This window comes from Bos taurus, chromosome 10 (genome assembly GCF_002263795.3).
Source record: "Bos taurus isolate L1 Dominette 01449 registration number 42190680 breed Hereford chromosome 10, ARS-UCD2.0, whole genome shotgun sequence".
Classification (NCBI taxonomy): domain Eukaryota; kingdom Metazoa; phylum Chordata; class Mammalia; order Artiodactyla; family Bovidae; genus Bos; species Bos taurus.
Window position 1 is genome coordinate 76,729,893 of NC_037337.1, and position 14,717 is coordinate 76,744,609.

The following is a 14,717-nucleotide window of genomic DNA, read 5'->3' on the forward strand; positions in this document are numbered from 1 at the left end:
ATAAAAAACATTCCATTCCTCACATTGCCCATTTATCACCACATACCTCTTTCCTGTCTCCACCCTCAGCCCCTGACAGCCATTAATCTGTCTTCCAGTTCTATAATTCTGTCATTTCAAGAATATATACATGGAATCATACAGTAGCTAACTTTTCGGCATTGGTTTTTATCACTCAACATAATTTCTGGGAATTCATCCAGGATGTTGCATGTATCAATAACTCATTCTTTGAAGCACTATTTACAATAGCCAAGACAGGGATGGATGAATGAATAAAGAAGATGTGATATATACAATAGAATATTACTTGGACATAAAAAAAAATAATGCTTTTTGCAGCAACATGGATAGACCTAGACTTTATCATACAAAGTGAAGTAAGTCAGACAAAGACATACGATATGATATCACTTATATGTGGAATATTAAAAAATGATACAAATGAACTTTTACAAAACAAACTATTTACAAAACTGACTATTTTGTAAAACTATTTACAAGACAGAAAATAAATTTATGGTTATCAAAGGGGAACGGTGGGAGAGAAGGATAAATTAGGAGTTTGGATTAATATATATACATTACTTGGAGAAGGCAATGGCACCCCACTCCAGTACTCTTGCCTGGAAAATCCCATGGACAGAGGAGCCTGGTAGGCTGCAGTCCATGGGGTCACTAAGAGTCAGACACGACTGAGTGACTTCACTTTCACTTTTCACTTTAATGCATTGGAGAAGGAAATGGAAACCCACTCCAGTGTTCTTGCCTGGAGAATCCCAGGGACGGGGAAGCCTGGTGGGCTGATCTATGGGGTCGCACAGAGTCGGACACGACTGGGGCGACTTAGCAGCAGCAGCAGCAACAGCAGCAGCAGCATATACATTACTATATATAAAATAAATAATCAACAAGAGCCTACTGTATAGCACAGGGAACTCAGCTCAAGACTCTGTAGTAACCTATATGGGAAAGAATCTGAAAAAATAAATATATGCAAATATATAACTGAATCACTTTGCTGTATACCTAAAACCAACACAACATTGAAATTAACTATACTCCAATGTAAAATAAAAATTAAGAAAACTAGCTTGTTCCTTTTTATTGCTGAGTTGTATCCTGTGATGTGAATGTACCACAACTTGTTTAGTTCGTCCTTCTAAGGACATATGAGTTGTTTCCAGGTTGGAGCTATTATAGATAAAGCTGCTATCAACATTTATGTACAAGTTTTTGTTTGAACATAAATTTTCATTTCTCTGAGCTTATACTTTTTATAATTAATTTTATTGGATCTTTTTCTGTGAGTGGATAGTATACAATCATAAGTAAACAAAAGACCATCCACTATTTTGTATCACGATTGTTATTATCATGTTATTATCCTTCATCTTCCAACTCTTCTCATGGCCTGGAAAAAAGCAGATGAAACTTGGAAGAATTACATAGGGTGTTTGCAGGTCCAGTGGAGACTGAATTCTGATGTGTGTTCTCTACTTCTGGCTTTCTGTGGCTACTATGAAAACCATTGTGCAGTTCTTCAGGTAAGGTTTATTTCTTCTTCCTCTCTCCAGAATCCTGGTCGACGTGAACCATATTTGGTTTTGAGTTGCTTCCTTAGGAAAGGCTCAGAGGTATGGCTGGATATTCCTTCATGTGTGCAGGCAATTGAAACAGAAGTCCTAAAAGATGCAGGTACAACTGACTCCTAAATTCACTTCATCTGGACTCTTACATTTGAAATTAAGATAACTTCACGGCACCATGGTTTTATACAAATCTCTGCTAAAAAGAATGCTCACTTTAGAGAAAGAGGCAGAAATGGATCCACCACAAAACCCAAGCCATGTATTTTTGTTGAAGCCACATTCAACCAACCATAGTGGAGGAATGAAGGGTAAAAATGCATGTATACCTATTCATTTCTGAGGCTCTAAAGTGACACAGACAGCCAGGTACAGTTCTCCCCCTCTCTGCCTATATTAATCTGCTGCTGCTGCTGCTAAGTCATTTCAGTAGTGTCCAACTCTGTGTGACCCTATAGACATCAGTTCACCAGTCCCCTCCGTCCCTGGGATTCTCCAGGCAAGAACACTGGAGTGGGTTGCCATTTCCTTCTCCAATACATGAAAGTGAAAAGTGAAAGTGAAGTTGCTCAGTTGTGACGGACTCTTCGAGACCCTGTGGACTGCTGCCTACCAGGCTCCTCTGTCCATGGGATTTTCCAGGCAAGAGTACTGGAGTGGGTTGATATTAGTCTAATACCTGGCCAATACCTGGCAATTAAATTCTATTTGCTCATTTATTTCATTCAGCATTTTGTTCCCTCTGTGCCAGGGACTGAAATGGGGACTGGAAATTGGGAGATTAATAAGATGCTGTTCCTATGCTCATGGGGATCACAGTCCAGTGAGAGGGTAAGGTGATGTCGAAAGATGATGTGTGAAGTGCTCTCCCAAAGTCTGCAAGTGGCGTGGTGCCAGCAGCAGCCTCCAGTGACAAGGGGTGGTGGCAGCACGGGGCTTACTGGACTAGTTCAGCAGTGTAGTCTTGTCTGTGGTTATGGCTGGTTGCCCATTCTTTAATTCTTGATATTTTCTGAGCCTTCTTGGTGATTTTACCTAATATGCTCCTAGTAAATTCTCTTTCTACTTGAATCAGCCAGTGTTGATTGATAGACTGCTTATTTCAGGTTATTAGGAATCCCTCCAGGATTGTTTTATGAATGAAAACGTGAGACTAAACCTCATCCAGTTGTGGAAATGATGAAATACTTCCGTGCCAGTTGGTATTGATAAATAAGCACTGCTCCCAGCCCCGTTGAGATGCTAGGCTTCCAGGTTCCTCCCCTGGGACCCTCTCTCTTCCCTACAACCCATCATCTCACTAGTTACACTGGGAACAGGTGCTCTGATACTACATGTGGTATTCTGTCTGATTAACAGGTACCTCTGGTGATGCATCTTAATGTACACAATATACATTGTAAGTGTATGTATATGAAAGTGAAAGTGAAGTCGCTCAGTCATGTCCAACTCTTTGCGACCCCATGGACTGTAGCCTACCAGGCTCCTCTGTCCATGGGATTTTCCAGGCAAGAATACTGGAGTGAATTGCAATTTCCTTCTCCAGGAGGTCTTCCCAACCCAGGGATTGAACCTGGGTCTCCTGCATTGTAGGCAGATGCTTTACCCTCTGAGCTACCAGGGAAGTGTATGTATATAAGTATATATAAATACCAAAAATATAGGACAAATTTCATATCAAATGGGAACTTACTTTCATGTCAAATGGAAACATTCGGTGTGGCTAATGTAAGATCTTTCTGCATATGTACATGTAGATTTATTCCCTTTTTAAATGACTGCTTCATTACATAGATTAACTATAAATGATTTAAGCAGTTTGGGGAGGTTTTAAAAAATAGAGATGTCCTTCCCCCATACCTCAATACCACCTGCAAAAGTGTGGCCCAGACGACAGAGTAAGTAGACCCTGAGCTCATTTATTTCCACATTCACACCAAAATTATAGCTCTTTATAGAGCAACTGTCAATGAGAACAACCTGAAGATTAGCAGAGAAGATCTTCTACAGCTAAAAATATAAAGGAGACACAAGGAGATGAATAGAAGAGGTGGAGTCACGGTATAGTCAAGACCCACATCCGCAGCTATGCGACTCACAAATGAGAGGGTGATCACAATTGCAGAGGTTCTTCCCAAGAGGTGAAAGGTCCAAACCCTACTCTGGGTGCCAGCCAGAGGGTCCTGCACTGGGCGAATGAGCACTCAGAACATTTGGCTTTAAACCAGTGGGGCTTACTTTCAGGAGATCAACAGGCTGTGGGAAACAAACTCCACTCTTAAAGGGCACACACAAAATCTCACACGCTGGGACCCAGGGAAGAAGCGGGAATTTGAAAGGAGCCTGGGTCAACTGACCTGCTGACCTTGGAGAGCCTTCCGAAGAGACAGACAAGTGGGGCTCCCCCTGGGGACACACACACTGGCGGCAGTCATCTTGGGAGCTCATCTGTCTCAAGGATGCTGGTGCTGGCAACTGACATTTTGGAATCCTCCTTCTTGAGCCCAGGCCTCAGACCTAGCCAGTACTAGTCCTGGGATTCCCCAAGCCAAGCAGCTAGCTGGACTGGGACACAGCCCTGCCCACCAGAAGGTCAACTGCCCCAGGCTCTTCTGAGCCCCCAGCCACCCAGGGACCCACCCTGCCCACCATTGGACTTACTAGCATTGGGACAAAGGCTCACCCATCAGTGGGAAGAGTGCAGGGGGTACCAGCCCTGGGACTCCCTAAGCTTCAGCCGTGCCCACCAGCAGTCCAACATCAACTCTAGGATTCCCAAAGCCCCACAACCAGAGATGCTGGGACCCAGCTCTACCCACTAGAGGGCTAGTGCTAGCCCCAGGACCCCGGCCCTGTGGCCAGCCGTCCAGATCTGACCCCACCTACCAGCAGGCCAGCAATAGCTCTGGGACCTTGAGTCCCACAGCCAGAGACCCTGAGATTTTGTATGGTGACTCATGGTAACTAGACTGCTCATGGTGGTTATTTTTTGTTTATTTTATCATTTTGAAATATATAGAAATATCAAATCAATATGTTGTACACCAGGAACTAATATAGTGTTGTAGGTCAAGTATATTGTACTTCAAAAATGAATAAACAAACCCACAAAAAAGAAGATCTGATTTGTGGTTACCAGAGGCGGAAGAGGGGGTGGGTAGGATGGGTGGAGCAGGGAACTGGATGAAGGTAGTCAAAAGTTACAAACTTCAGGTTAAAGGATAAATAAGTACTAGGAATGTAATGTATGACCTGATAAATGTATTTAACACTGCTGTATGTTATAGGTAAAAGTTAAGACAGTAAATCCTAGGAGTTCTCATCACTAGGGAAGAATACTTTTTTCCATTTCTTGAATTTTGTAGCCATATGAAAGGATGGATGGTCACTAAACTTGTGATAACACTTTCATGTTGTATGTAAGTTGAGTCGTTATGCTGTATACCTTAAACTTGTGCAGTGCCATATGTTTGAAAGTGGAGTGAAAGTTGTTCAGTTGTGTCCAACTCTTTGGGACCCCATGGACTATACAGTCCACAGAATTCTCCAGGCCAGAATACTGGAGTGGGTGGCCATTCCCTTCTCCAGGGGATCTTCCCAACCCAGGGATGGAACACAGGTCTCCTGCATTGCAGGTGGGCTCTACTAGTTGAGCTACCAGGGAAACCTGTATGTTTATTATATCTCAATAAAACTAGAGGAAACAAAAACAGAAAGATCAAAAAAACACACCACCTACAAGATGGAGATTCAGGAAATATAAGGAGAAGTTGACCCTGTGAATTTTCCAAACTCTCCAGGTGGTTCTCCAGGTCTGGGATTTATTGGCACGAGCCATGCATCAGTTGACCCTGCAAACATGAAAACAAAGAAAAAGCCATAAAATTTCCTTCATAAAAGAAGGCCTGTGTTCTCCTTTCTAGGACACAATATATAAAATAAACAGTATAAAAACCTGTATTTAAAGACTTCCAATCCTTAAATTTATAGTCGCCCTGGCTTGCTACCAGACTGTAATTTTTCTCTGTTTAGCAATAACTAAAAGGAATGCCAGTCTAGAAACAAAATGAGAGCAGAGCCCTCACAAGAAGTTCCAGATGTGCAGGCCAAGCTTTTGCTTCCAAAGAACATTGCTTTCCCTCCTGTATTTAGAATAAATTCAATTCTGGTTGTCTTGCAGGAACTGAGCAGTAGCCAAACATCAGTATTTCTTCCAATTTGGAAGTAAATCATGATTTTTTTTTTTCATAAGTCAGCAAAAAGCTCAGATAATCAAGTATAGTTCTTGGAAAGGATTAAAACATGAACTCAGTTCAACACTCCCAGGCAATCTGGAAACCAGAAAATATATTTATGGGAAAAGACTTATATAAATACTTTATCAGTGACCCACATGATAGAGTTGAGAATAAGCATCTTGTGTTGGTGGCTGATACCAAATTAGGTGGAGTTGCTAACATCCTAAATAGTGAGAAGGCAATGGCACCTGACCCCAGTACTCCTGCCTGGAAAATCCCATGGACAGAGGAGCCTGGAAGGCTGTAGTCCATGGGGTCGCTGAGGGTCGGACACGACTGAGCAACTTCACTTTCACTTTTCACTTTCATGCATTGGAGAAGGAAATGGCAACCCACTCCAGTGTTCTTGCCTGGAGAATCCCAGGGACAGGGGAGCCTGGTGGGCTTCCATCTATGGGGTCACACAGAGTTGGACATGACTGAAGTGACTTAGCAGCAGCAGCAAATAGTGAGAACTTAACTCACCATGACCCTTTTAAATTGGCCTTGACACATTTTTAAAAAATGAGCCATACCGCAAATACAAGATGAGAAGTGGCTCACAAGAACTATAGTGAAAAAATTATGATGAGATTTTCAAAGTTAGCAACTATGTCACTAGCACAGAATTAGTCAGTAGTAGAGAAACTATTGAGAAAACAAAACAACATGATGCTGGAATGTTAATGAGGAAAGATAAGCAAAACTGAATACTTTTCCCACATATGGCCTTGATCGGGCCTTAACTGGAAAATATTCCTATCCAGTTTGGGCCTTCATAATTTGGAAGTCTGTCTAAAAAATTAAGATGTGCCCTGAAAAATGTGGGTGACTTATAAAATAGGAAAAGAGGGGAAATCTCTGGGAGGAAAATTAAGCTAATTTAAACTGCAGAAATAAAACTCAGAGCTTTAGAACCCTCTTCAAATATTCATGGTGTGATTATAGAGTGCTAAATATCTTTTTTGCACTAAAGACACAACTGGAAATCAAGAGGTCAGTCAGTTTAGTTGCTCAATCCTGTCCAACTCTTTGTGATCCCATGGACTGCAGCATGCCAAGCTTCCCTGTCCTTCACCAACTACCAGACTTTGCTCAAACTCAGGTCCATCGAGTTGGTGAATCAAGAGGTAACCATTCAGTAATTTGGATTAACTTGGATCTAAGGCCATGTTTGGGCTTCCCAGGTGGCACTAGTGATAAAGAATCCTCCTGCCAACGCAGGAGACATAAGAGATGTGGGTTCAATCCCTGGGTTGGGAAGATCTCCTGGAAGAGGGCATAGCAACCCACTCCAGTACTCTTGCCTAGAGAATCCCATGGACAGGGGAGCCTGGTGGGCTACAGTCCATAGGGTCACACAGAGTTGGACACGACTGAAGTGACTTTGCATGCATGCAAGCAAGGACATGTTTGCTAGAGGTAGATTAGTTGTACTGGGTAGCTGTGTTCAGCACCTGGAATGTAGAGACTGTGGACTCTGGAACTAGCTTGGGTTTAGATCCCAGCTTGGCCACTTAGTATCTATGAGCCTAACTTACCCTCGATCTGCCTCCATTTGCCCATCTAAGACGCAGGAGGTCAATACTGTCTGCCTCATGAGGTTGTGGGGAGGACAGTATGAGATGATGCAGGCAAAGTCCTGAGAAGGGTGTGATTACTGGTTGACCACTAAGGATAGTAAAACTTCTAGAACATGTACCTGGAGGGGATCCATGAATCTTTTCTGAGGCTATCTCAAACTATGGTTAAATTTATGGTTCTAGTTTGAGTCAACTCTGTGAACAACACATGGTGTCTATGCAAAACATCTCACAGTATTTTTGCCATCATTTCAAAACTGCCTCACTCTATCACATTCTTGTATCTCAAAATTATAAATCTCGTGCATTCAATGTGGCTGTCTTGCCCACAGTACGCATGTACAGTCACATGGGCGGCAAACTTGGACACGGCACAAGAGAATGTTTGCTCCTTGTTCTTTTGATACTGCAGATATATTATCGTATAGGCTTCCTGTCATACTGTGAAATGAAAGTGCAAGTCACTCAGTCGTGTCTGACTCTTTGCAACCCCATGGACTATACAGTCCATGCAATTCTCCAGGCCAGAATACTGGACTGGGTAGTCTTTCCCCTCTCTAGGGGATCTACCCAACCCAGGGATCAAACCCAAGTCTCCCACATTGCAGGCAGATTCTTTACCAGCTGAGCCACAGATAAATCCATATCCAAAATTTGAGTTAATGAACCATTTTAACTCAATTCAAATAAATTCCATTCAGTTCAAGTAACCATTATTGAGGATGTAGCTAGGCCTTTAGAATGACAAACTACTCTTGCCTTTAGAGATCTCACAGTCTAACAAGAAAAAGAAGACAATGAGTTCATTTTAATATTACGTGACAGAAGGCACATTTCAGGTGCAAACTGCCATGGAACAGAGCCTGATTGATGGTTTTTTCCTAGGAATCATCAAAGGCTCCCGGAAACCCAGACGCTTAAGTGAACTTTGAAGAAAGAGGGGAGGGGAGAGAAGTTCTGACGTGACGCTGAGAGGAGGTCTAGAGAGTGACAGTTTCTACTGGATCCAGGGGCAAGGGGATTGTCATTATACATTACCATTATTACTTTGCCTAAGTCAAGTTGGCAAAGATCGGTGACATTTCTAGATAGACATGAACATGATGCAGTATTTGAGGCAAAAGAACTCAGAGGTCATAGGTTTAAGTTGTACCTCTGCTTTGCAGAAAGATTTCAAAAGTATCACTAACAACTCAGAGTAATCATCTTGGTGTGTGGGACTTCTCTGGTGGTCCAGTGGCTAGCCTCCACACTCCCAATGCAGGGGGCCCCGGGTTTGATCCCTGATCAGGGAAATAGATCCCATATGCTTCCCTGGTGGCTCAGACAGTAAAGCGTCTGCCTACAATGTGGGAGACCCAGGTTCGATCCCTGGGTTGGGAAGATCCCCTGGAGAAGGAAATGGCAACCCACTCCAGTACTCTTGCCTGGAAAATCCTATGGACCGAGGAGCTTGGTAGGCTACCGTCCACAGTGTCTCAAAGAGTCGGACACGACTGAGCGACTTCACTTTCACTTTCAGTTCAGTTCAGTTGCTCAGTCGTGTCCAACTCTTTGCAACCCCATGGACCGCAGCATGCCAGGCCTCCCTGTCCATCACCAAGTCCCAGAGTTTATCCAAACTCATGTCCATAGAGTCGGTGATGCCATCCAGCCATCTCATCCTCTGTCATCCACTTCTCCTCCTGCCTTCAATCTTTCCCAGCATCAGGGTCTTTTCAAATAAGTCTTTGAGTCAAATGAGTCTTTTCAAATGGATCTTTTCAGGTCTTCGCATCAGGTGGCCAAAGTATTGAAGAGTTTGAGCTTCAATATCAGTGCTTCCAATGAACACTCAAGACCGATCTCCTTCAGAATGGACTGGTTGGATCTCCTTGCAGTCCAAGGGACTTGCAAGAGTCTTCTCCAACACCACAGTTCAAAAGCATCAATTCCTCAGTGCTCAGCTTTCTTCACAGTCCAACTCTCACATCCATAAATAACCACTGAAAAAACCATAGCCTTGACTACACAGACCTTTGTTGGCAAAGTAATGTCTCTGCTTTTCAATATGCTATCTAGGTTGGTCATAACTTTCCTTCCAAGGACTAAGCATCTTTTAATTTCATGGCTACAGTCACCATCTGCAGTGATTTTGGAGCCCCAAAAAATAAAGTCTGACACTGTTTCCACTGTTTCCCCATCTATTTCCCATGAAGTGATGGGACCGGATGCCATGATCTTCGTTTTCTGAATGTTGAGCTTTAAGCCAACTTTTTCACTCTCCACTTTCACTTTCATCAAGAGGCTTTTTAGTTCCTCTTCACTTTCTGCCATAAGGGTGGTGTCATCTGCATATATGAGGTTATTGATATTTCTTCCAGCAATCTTGATTCCAGCTTGTGCTTCATCTAGCCCAGTGTTTCTCATGATGTACTCTGCATATAAGTTAAATAAGCAGGCTGACAATATACAGCCCTGAAGAACTCCTTTTCCTATTTGGAACCAGTCTGTTGTTCCATGTCCAGTTCTAACTGTTGCTTCCTGACCTGCATACAGATTTCTCAAGAGGCAGGTCAGGTGGTCTGGTATTCCCATCTCTTTCAGAATTTTCCACAGTTTATTGTGATCCACAGTCAAAGGCTTTGGCATAGTCAATAAAGCAGAAATAGATGTTTTTCTGGAACTCTCTTGCTTTTTCGATGATCCAGTGGCTGTTGGCAATTTGATCTCTGGTTCCTCTGCCTTTTCTAAAACCAGTTTGAACATCTGGATGTTCACGGTTCACGTGCTGAAGCCTGGCTTGGAGAATTTTGAGCATTACTTTGCTAGCATGTGCTGCTGCTGCTGCTGCTAAGTTGCTTCAGTCAACTAAAGCAACTTAGCAGCAGCAGCAGCACATGCTAGCAAAGTAATGCTCAAAATTCTCCAAGCCAGCGTGTGCTGCTAAGTCACTTTAGTCATGTCCGACTCTGTGCGACCCCATAGATGGCAGCCCACCAGGCTTCCCCGTCCCTGGGATTCTCCAGGCAAGAACACTGGAGTGGGTTGCCATTTCCTCCTCCAATGCATGAAAGTGAAAAGCGAATGTGAAGTCACTCAGTCATGTCCGACTCTTAGCGACCCCATGGACTGCAGCCTACCAGGCTCCTCCGTCCATGGGATTTTCTAGGCAAGAGTACTGAAGTGGGGTGCCATTGCCTTCTCCCAGCTAGCGTGTGAGATGACTGCAATTGTGCGATTGTTTAAGCATTCTTTGGCATTGCCTTTCTTTGGAATTGGAATGAAAACTGACCTTTTCCAGTCCTGTGGCCACTGCTGAGTTTTCCAAATTTGTTGGCATATTGAGTGCAGCACTTTCACAGCATCATCTTTTAGGATTTGAAATATAGGGTTGGAGTGCAACCGAATAAATCAAAATAAATGTTAAAAAAAAGAATCTTGGTTTGTGTGTGTGCATCCATCTATGTATTTATTTATTTTTTTGCCATTCTTTTACATTTGCACCAAAATAATTTTTAAATAGTAAATGCCAGATAAAGAAGTCCTGTCTGTGATAAATAAGAAGAGAAGGCACTCTTTCTGGATTCTCATTTATTTGTAAGGGTTCTGGTCACATCTGCCCAATCATAGGAGTATATGAAGAGTAGACACTCTTCTTTATCATTATGGTCCAAACTGGTGAAAGCATAGAACACTCTACATATAATAAGGGAAATGTCCAGAAATCTCACCCCTCTGCATGCTGTTACTAATGCTTAAAATGACCTCTATACACCGATGCCAAATCAAATCTCGGAGAAAGAGTTTTGGGTGAAGTAGAAAAGAATAGCTTTATTCCTTTGCCAGGCAAAGGGGGACACAGAAGGCACTGCCTCAAAATCTGTGTGTCCTAACCTGGGGGCATTTTGTGAGGAGTTTTATATTGTGGCTCAGATGGTAAAGAATCCTCCTGCAATGTAGGAGACCTGGGTTCGATCCCTGGGTTGGGAAGAATTCCCTGCAGAGGGAAATGACAACCTACTCCAGTATTCTTGCCTGAAAAACTCCATGGACAGAGAAGCCTGGCAGGCTATAGTCCATGGGGTTGCAAAGAATGAGTAGCCATGGTTCAAGGGTGGGGTTGCTGATAAGGATCAGGGTGTGTGCAAGGCCTGTTTTCCTTTTTTAATCTGGCTAGGTGATCTTCTGGTGAGCTTGTCTGATTTCTTTAATCCGACTGCAAGTTGTCTCTTGATTTTCTCTGAGGATGATTTCAAGTGGTTAGCATCTTCCATTTGTTGTGGGTTTTAGTTCTGCAGAAGAGCTCAAAGGTATTGTTATATGTACCCGTGGTTGACCTACAAACAAAAAACGGAGGACGTGGAAAGGCTTCCAGGCCCCAGGAACCCCACAGGGTCCTGCTTGGTTTCATTCTGAAGGCTTCTATGACAGGAAGAGTAGAAGAAATAAGAGAGAAAGGAAAGCATGAAGGAGGACACAGGTGTCTTGTGGAGTGAGGTCAAGCCGGGGTTCCAGGGATCTCTCCTAACCTCCCTCCAGGCAGTGAGTTTGTTCTCTTGCTGATGTTTTCCTCAATAACTGAATCCTGTTATAAGATAGGCCCTTCCTGGGGTTACAAGGAGGACAGCAGTGGCGCCACTGACCAGGCTGGTCCCCACCCAGTAAACTCAGGATCCTTAGGGGACAGAGCTGCATATCTGTCCCTGGGCACCAGCAAGTCCCTGGAATGGCACACGGCCTGGCACCATTAACAGGAAGGCTTTATTTTCAGGGCTGGGTGGGGGAGAAGCAGCTGAACGAGGACTGTTGGGTGCTTTGCTATGGTGCAAGGTCAAGGCTTTTTTCAAAGCAAATGACAGATTGTTCTTTGTCTATCTGTAGCCAAGTGACACCCGAGGCCCCAGGAAGAATAGTTGGTGCCCATCACGAGACACCACGCCCTCATCACATGCTTGTGTCAGGCTCTAAATGGAGCCTGATGGGCCAGTCTGAGGCCCTGCCCCTGACCTCTGGCCAACAACTCTACTTTCTCCTCCATCTCTTCTTCGGTGTCTGGTTTCACAGATGCCAAATAAAAACCTCATTGATTCAGCATTTGAAATCATTGGAGCTGAACTAACTAAAGTTTTCCCTTGCATTAATTCCTTAGCAAAATGTTTAATAAATAAACAAAGATAAAAAGTCATCAGAGGAAGAGGGGATTTAACCCAACTAAAATGATAAATGTATTGAAAAGACTTTAGGGTTGATTAGTCCTTGGTGGTAGATGGATTCTATATTTTGGCCCATTTCTAACTGATTGATACAATAAGGAAGATTATACATTAAAAAGAAAAAAGGAAGGACGCGCTGTTTATTTAAAACAGCACTGTGATTTGTTAGCAACGTGTACGCTGGGCTTGAAGAAGATACAGGAGTGGTGGTAAATAGGCCAGGTGTTTGCTTCTTTGCGTTTCTCAGGTGGCTCAGTGGCAAAGAATTTGCCTGCCAATGCAGAAGATGCAAGGTTTAATCCCTGAGTCAGGAAGATTCCCTCCAGGCACACAGGAAATCGCAACCCACTCCAGAATTCTTGACTGGAGAATCCCATGGACAAAGGAGTCTGGCAGGCTACAGTCCATGGGATCGAGAAGAGTAGAACAAACTGAGCAACTGAACACACATGCATGCATTTGCTTCCTTAATAAAGATCAAATCTCTTTTAGAGACAGAGCTGTGTAGAAAACAAATACAATGAAAGTAAATAGCATTAATTAATCCTTTATTGTGTTCTAGGCCTATGCTAGAATCAATGGGAAATTGTCACTTGCCATGGGTACTTGTCATCTACCACTACAAGGATTAAATCATGTGTTGCTGCAGCTGCTGATTTTCAACACCCTTTGAAGGGAGTTCAGGGTGGAGAAATGAGGCACACTGTGTTCTGGAAAAACTGGCAGGACAGGTCTTAAGATAGATATTTTCAGGAGCTGGTTTTATGAGCCCAATTCTACCATCTCCTTGTATTTAGAAAAGCACTGAATTCCTTCATGGTGTTATTTGTGACAAGCAGAAACCTTCTGCAAAACTATGTGCTTGATTTCATATACTTCCCCTTCATCAAGATCACATATATACTGATCTTCCCCTTATTGTTTGGAGCAGTTTCTCAGAGCTATCTGAAATATTATCTCCTGGGCTATAATCCTCAGTTCAGTTCAGTCGCTCAATTGTGTCCAACTCTTTGGGACCCCATGGACTGCAACACTCCAGGTCTCCCTGTCCATCACCAACTCCTGGAGTTTACCCAAACTCATGTCCATTGAGTTGGTGATGCGATCCAACCATCTCATCCTCTATCGTTCCCTTCTCCTCCTGCCTTCAATCTTTCCCAGCATCAGGGTCTTTTCAAATGAGTCAGCTCTTCACCTCAGGTGGCCAAAGTATTGGACTTTCAGCTTTAACATCAGTCCTTCCAATGAACACTCAGGACTGATCTCCTTTAGGATGGATTGGTTGGGTCTCCTTGCAGACCAAGGGACTCTCAAGAGTCTTCTCCAACACCACAGTTCAAAAGCATCAATTCTTCGGCACTCAGCTTTCTTTATAGTCCAACTCTCACATCCATACATGACTACTGGAAAAATCATAGCCTTGACTAGATGGACCTTTGTTGGTAAAGTAATGTCTCTGCTTTTTAATATATTGTCTAGGTTGGTCATAACTTTCCTGCCAAGGAGTAAGCATCTTTTAATCTCATGGCTGCAGTCACCATCTGCAGTGAATTTGGAGCCCAAAAAAATAAAGTCAGCCACTGTTACCCCATCTATTTTTCATGAAGTGATGGGACCAGATGCCATGATTTTAGTTTTCTGAATGTTGAGCTTTAAGCCAAAATTTTCACTCTCTTCTTTCACTTTCATCAAGAGGCTCTTTAGTTATTCTTCAGTTCAGTTCAGTTGCTCAATTGTGTCCGACTCTTTTCGACCCCATGAATTGCAGCACACCAGGCCTCCCTGTCCATCACCAACTCCCGGAGTTCACCCATAAGGGTGGTGTCATCTGCATATCTGAGGTTATTGATATTTCTCCCAGCAATCTTGATTCCAGCTTGTGTTTCATCCAGCCCAGTGTTTCTCATGATGTACTCTGCATATAAGTTAAATAAGCAGGGTGACAATATACAGCCTTGACGAACTCCTTTTCCTATTTGGAACCAGTCTGTTCTATGTCCAGGTCTAACTGTTGCTTCCTGACCTGCATACAGATTTCTCGAGAGGCAAGTCAGGTGGTCTGGTATTCTCATC

At 43.2% G+C, this 14,717-nt stretch overlaps 1 non-coding gene across 1 annotated transcript; it reads right to left on the reverse strand.

Annotated features, from left to right (window-relative positions):
• Window positions 1–3,141: 3,141 nt before the first annotated feature.
• TRNAC-ACA (transfer RNA cysteine (anticodon ACA)) lies at window positions 3,142–3,213 on the reverse strand. Its single transcript has one exon. It is a non-coding gene; the product is annotated as a tRNA-Cys (tRNA).
• Window positions 3,214–14,717: the final 11,504 nt, after the last annotated feature.